Raw genomic sequence first — 6,298 nt, forward strand, 5'->3', positions numbered from 1 at the left:
TTATTAAGTGTATGTTCCTACAATTGCATGGTAAAGCTGTCAAGTGAGGAGATTACTCTTAGAAATAGTCCCTTCTCTTTGATTTGTTGTGCCAGTCATTCATTCTAGTCTGAATACATGCAGTTTACAACTGCATCACCAGCACATTTGTGCTTGTAAATATCTAATGTTTGTAGCCAACTGTTAATTTCCTCAGATGAAATTTTCCCCAGCAGAATTTGTTACTTGATAGCCATGATCTGGTTAAAATGTGTTTAGTGTTTGGTGTTGGCAATATACATGATAACTCTGTGTAATGATACAGAAAAGACTGACACTAATGCTCAGAGGTAGAAAGTCGCAGAAGCTTCAAGGCCAACTTGCTGAAAACAACAATAACTTAGTGAAATTACAATAGTACACCAATATTAAAACTCAGGACATGTGCCTCAGTTCCTGTGTTTTGCCTTCCATCAACTTTTCCGTGTCCATCAGCTCTCTGAGTTTTTCTTTGTGCCTTCGTCGCAAGGTGTTGGATTTTGTGATGAGTTGGGCCATTAATGACCCTGATTTTCCCTCTGCCTGCTCGGCAAGTTGATCTGCATCTTTCTGTAGTGTGCTGCACACTTCTCGCAGGACTTTTGTCTTCTTTTTTAGCCCTTGTAGGTCGGCTTCAGCTGCTTTTCTCTTAAGTGTTTGTGTGGCATTCTCTTTTTTCAGAAGAACAATTCTGTTTTTGGAGAGTGAAAAGTTGAACTGATTAATTGTTAACTAATTAAATCTATGAAGCTGTATTTGTTTATTTTGTTGAAGTGAACCTTGTTTACTCTAATGTTTTATATGATATGAATAATTAATTAATAATTAATTAATTATTGTAGTGTCTGGGAACACAGATATATGCGTGATGATGTCAGGGGTACGGGGGACGTAGAAAGAATGGGTGAGACACGAATAAAGAAGCATGGTAATGACCATCCGACTGGAGCCTGATTATTAATGTTAAACAAAAGTAAAAACAAAAAAAAACTAATGCATGCTTGATCAGTGTTGAACATAAAATGACATGTGATAATGTAATGATGTTTGAATATTAATGAAATAAATCTTGAGTTAACTGGATTATAAAGCTCTTTTGATTAGCTATGCATAATGTGTTCTAAATGATAGGCTACATGTCATCATGATAAGTTTCAATATAATGCCATACACTGGGAATTTTTTTTTGTTAGTCATATAGTGAGTAGAATAGAATATTTTAAAATGTGAACATAGTGTGTATATATCCTGACTGAGTGATAGATATATTGGGAGTTAATTGGGCTCCATTATACTGTTTAACTCTTTACTCATGAAGCTGCATGTGGCATCATAATGAGCTTCCATGCACTGTATAAGAATGCAGTAATCCGTATTTTAAAAGTTGAATGGTGTTTGTACTGCCCACAGTGGTTGAGTTATAAATACGATGGACGTTTTAATCCTGCAAACAGACTGCTTGAGCTGCAGCAAGTGAGATGCAGACTGGTCTGTTTAGAAGCTACCGATGCTTTTTATTGCTAGTGGATCGTTCAGTAATGTCACACAGAGTCCAACAGTCCTTCTTGTCTTGTTTATAGGCATAACACACTAACCCAAACGTTTGCATCCTGGAGAAGTTAGGCTGTCTCCCTGTTAGCATTAAGTAAGGTGTCTGTTTTATGCGATTACTGTAGCACCTGTTTCTCACTACAGTTGCTGTCTGCACTGCATAAGTCCATAACTCTTTTGGCAACTTACTCTCTATTAGCATACACCTAGCCATGTCAAACAGAGTGCACCAATTTCGCTCAGCTGTACCATTTTGGTGTGGTGAGTATGGAGCTGAAGTCTCATGTTTAATCCCACTTTTGCTGAGTAGTGCCTGGTAATTCTTTCCCATGAATTCTGCACCATTGTTGGACCTCATGCATTTGACCTTTCCATATGGGCTGTATTAGCGAGAAACTTCTCAGTTGCTTGTACTGCGTCACTCTTATTCATTAGGAAGTACACTAACACTGCACTGGAGTAGTCATCAGTGAATAATAATGCGAACCTATACCCTGGGACTCTGGGTCTATTGGTCCCGCTATGTCTGTGTGTACCAGCTCTAGAGCTTCTTTGGCTCTTACATCAGGGTCCCATGTCATACCATCAGCAACATTCTGTAATTTCTGAATATCATCATAATTACAGTGCCCTAGAATCTCATGCCACTTCTGCATATCATAACACCCATTATATTGGTCATGACGTTCAACATTTACTGTTGGTAGGTAGTACAGTCTGTTACACTCATGAATGTGGAACTTTGTACCGTCTTTGTGTTGTAGGACGTCTTTCCCTTGCTTGAAGGTTACAGTCGCTCCTCTGGCAGTAGTTGCTCTCACAGAACAGATGTCTTGCGCGTATGAGGGGATGTACAACGCCTTCCTCAGCATCGTCTTGTGGCGTTGCCCTCTGGTGTTGGTTAAGCAAACTTCCGCACAGTGCTCCTCAGTGCTCCACAGTGCTCCTCAGACTCGAAGCTCGAAGTCGAACTTCTGGAACTTTGTTATATCGGGTGATATCAGCTAAATTGAGCCACTTTTTGGTTAATTGCTTAGGAAACTAAGAAAAAGCAATGTATGACATTGGATTGTGTTTTTATAGTTAAGGACTGTTTTTAATATTTTTGTTCAGGTAAAATGGGCCACCTGATCAGTTAATATGAGCCATTAATCAGATAAAATGAGTCACTGAAACTGCAAAGCAAAACAGAGTCATTTATGATAAAACAATCTGATTAACTTTAGTTTCAACACACATAACACAATATAACATTACATTACATACAATAATTCATGAATAATGACATTAAAATGTTAAAAGTTAATAATGAGAACTAGCAATTTTGGAACTCTAATGTTAATGTCTGTGTGTGTGTGTGTGTGTGTTTGTGTGCGCTGTGTCTGCGTGTGTGTGGTGTGTGAGGGGCTCCTGCATTGGTCTACAATAATTCATAAATAATGGCATTAAAATTATTATTATTAAATTTATAATGAGAACAAGCAATTTTGGAACTCTATGTTAATGTCTGTCTGTGTGTGTGTGTGTGTGTGTGTGTGTGTGGTGTGTGAGGGGCTCCTGCATTGGTCTGCAGGGGGACAGAGTTTTATAGGCAATCCTGAAAAAAGAAGCCATCATCATCACAGATGCTGTTATCTTCTCCACAGCTCTCATGAAACCAGGCCCTGCAGGTCCCACAGCTCACCCACTGCTCAGTGGCCTTAGACAGGCAGACAGACAGACAGACAGATATAATTTTTAATAATCCTCAATGAGTAAATTCTTCATTGTAGCTCTGTTCAAGACAATATGACAGTACAGTAGTATCCAACAGTCACAGTCAGATAGCCTAACAATACACAACCTTGCTCACATGTAGGCCTACAGGGTTTGCAACCCAAGGGCACAAGGAAAAGGTAACATCAGTGAAACAATACCTTTGGTTCACTGGGGTCGCCATAGAGGGCCTGACAGGCTCTGCAGGGTACGTCCTCCTCGGTCTTTCCCTGTATGTTTTTTCTTGACTTATCTGCCTTCTCTGGGAGAGTGGGTGGCAGGGTTCTCTCTGTTGTTTTCCTGGGAGCAAAAGCACTCTCTGGGAGGATGTGCTTGTTCAGAGGGAACATCTCTGTCCCTCTGAACCCTGCCTGAGCGTTTTCTACTGTGGCAGCCTTCTTCCACTCCCGGATGAAAACAGAGAAAAACTCAGACTTTCGGAAGTCCAGGTTGTAAACATGACTGCTATGCCTATCCAGTAGTAGGATGTGGGGCCTAGCATCATCCTTTGGCAGTGACTGGACAAACAACTGACCCCACGCGCACACTTACTTTACTCCTTTTTCAAGTGCCTCCTTGTACTCTTCCATTGCTCCCCGCATTCTCTCCTCTAACCACTGGTTAGCACTGCACCAAAGCTAAAACACACACACACACACACACACATCGGACCTAAATAGAATAGAATAGAGTGTACTTTATTAATCCTCGAAGGGAAATTCAGGGAATAAATAGAAGGGAAATGTGAAGAGGCGTGGAATATATGCTGTAACATATTCATATAGTCATATATTAATACTGTTTAATAAGAGGAACCATCAAAATATTTGCTAAAACTAACTCTGAAGGTGGCTCATTTTAGCTGAAATGCATGGCTCATTTTACCTCAGTACATTAAGGTAAATTGAGCCACCCAAAAGAATTTCTTTTCATAAAAAAATAATTTAGTTAAGCAAAAATTTGGCATTATATCTGATGAAGGCTATCACAACATGCATTATACCCATTTTTTTTATAGCGGTACATCTGTTTTTTTAGTGATTTATCAACCTTATAATGTTCAACTAAGATTTGTCTGCCAGGCCACTCACCTCACAGTTCTCCTCAGCAGTCTGGAAGTGAGGCTTTGCCCCGCCCACCATAGCAACCATAGACCAATTAAATCAATTGTTTTGTATCAAATACAGTTGTAGCAACAATTTTAAATTATTTGCAGCCATTGGCTATTAGAATTTAAAGAGCTAGGAGGCTCAAACCTTAAATGGCTCATTTTACCTGATGGCTCAATTTAGCTGATATCACCCTACTCCTTACTGCTCACATCCTCAGAAACTTTCCACCGCTGTTGTTGTCTGCAGGTTGCGTCGCGGTGTGTATTGCTTTTACAATGACTACACCACTGCTTGCGCTGGCATGCTCTGGCTTTGTGTCCTTTCAGACCACATCTGAAGCACACAATATTTGGCATATCGGCCCCACGATCATTCGCACCTGCTGAAGTCGGTCTCATATTGGCTGCAAATAATTTAAAATTGTTGCTGTTTGTTTTTGTCCTAATGCACCTGTAGCGCCTTCCTGAGGGCAACAGGTCAAACAGGGTCAAGAGCCACGGGTGGGTAGCATGTATTTTGTGGATGGTTTTAGCTCTGCTGAGGCAGCAGAGTAGGTGTAAATGTCCATGCAGGCGAGAGGAAGAGGGGCAGGCCCAAATGACGTCTTCTGCTCTGAACACGCAGCCTGTCTTGAAATTACACGCCTCAAAGCAAGGCTTTCTCTCAGTTTCGGGGTTACAAGGGCACACAGGTGGCACTCGCATCATTGTACAGGGTGTATTAATAGGAAGTGTCTGTAAATTCGTTCTCAATTGCTACACCTTCATTGAACTATTTTACATATGACAGCATTTTCCTATAGCATCCTTTTAGTGTATATATGACTATTTTCACAAATTAAGGGAAGCCATTTTTCTAGCACGAATCATTATCATTTAATTTCCCATGCGCCTCTATTTTTCTCTTCTCCTGTTCTTGCGTTCCTGAATAACTATATCTAATGTACCCATACGCTATGCTCTTAAAACACACTTATTCAAAACATGTCCACAAGCATATTGCTACTATACTTTACTTTAATATTTAACTCTTATGTTTGTAGTTGTGCTTTTGATTGATTGAGTCTCGTTCGTTTGGCAATATGTCTTTGCACCTAGTGGCTTTGTCCGTGTACTGCGCTGCTGTGATATTTGTGGAGTCACCCTCTGGTCGGTGTGTTTTTATACCCTGTTCAGCACAGTTCAGTCCTCAGGTAATATGACTGTATATATGGTTATATATCCTCACGCAAACAGTTTAGTTAGGTACACTGCTGAAAAAACTTTAATCAATCTCTTGCAACCAGCACAACAATAAATCCTCCTCATGAAAGCTTTTCGAAACCTGTTTTAGAGAGATTTTGCACGTCAACTGTCGTTGTACCCATTGGAGACCTGCTAATTTGTGGTGCGTTGATTTGGTTTTGTGTTTATTCTCAAAGTGTGGGTGGACAAAAACACCAAAAGAACAAATTCACAATTCTTCTGCTTCAGTGTGGTAATTGACAGATTAGCCAGCAATGTCACCTTCCACTGACTCCCTCTATCCTTTAGCTTTAGCAACATTAGCAGTCAATGAGCTGCCAGCCTAATATAGTTCACATGAATAATACTACGCTCCCTCCTCCCTATCCCCTTAAATTCTGAAATATCGCAACCATTCATGACGACAGTCTCATAAAATGATCGCTTTTCAAAGTTCCTTACAATTACAACATAAGAACTGTTTCCTAAAGTTGGTTTTATTTATGCAGGAAGTTAGGGGTCATATCTATCATATGATGCGTGCCTTTCTTTAATCTTCTTGGCCTAAAAATCCTACCTACATGAATCCAAAAGATAAACTACTATTCAAAAGATATATAGAAAGAACAAAGACTGAGA

General features: G+C 39.9%; 1 pseudogene; it reads left to right on the plus strand.

Annotated features, from left to right (window-relative positions):
• Window positions 1-5,517: 5,517 nt before the first annotated feature.
• Window positions 5,518-6,298, plus strand: part of LOC118328128 — a 2,938-nt pseudogene continuing 2,157 nt past the window's right edge.

This window comes from Morone saxatilis, unplaced genomic scaffold (genome assembly GCF_004916995.1).
Source record: "Morone saxatilis isolate NCDOM2014 unplaced genomic scaffold, NCSU_SB_2.0 Contig18, whole genome shotgun sequence".
NCBI classification, from domain to species: domain Eukaryota; kingdom Metazoa; phylum Chordata; class Actinopteri; family Moronidae; genus Morone; species Morone saxatilis.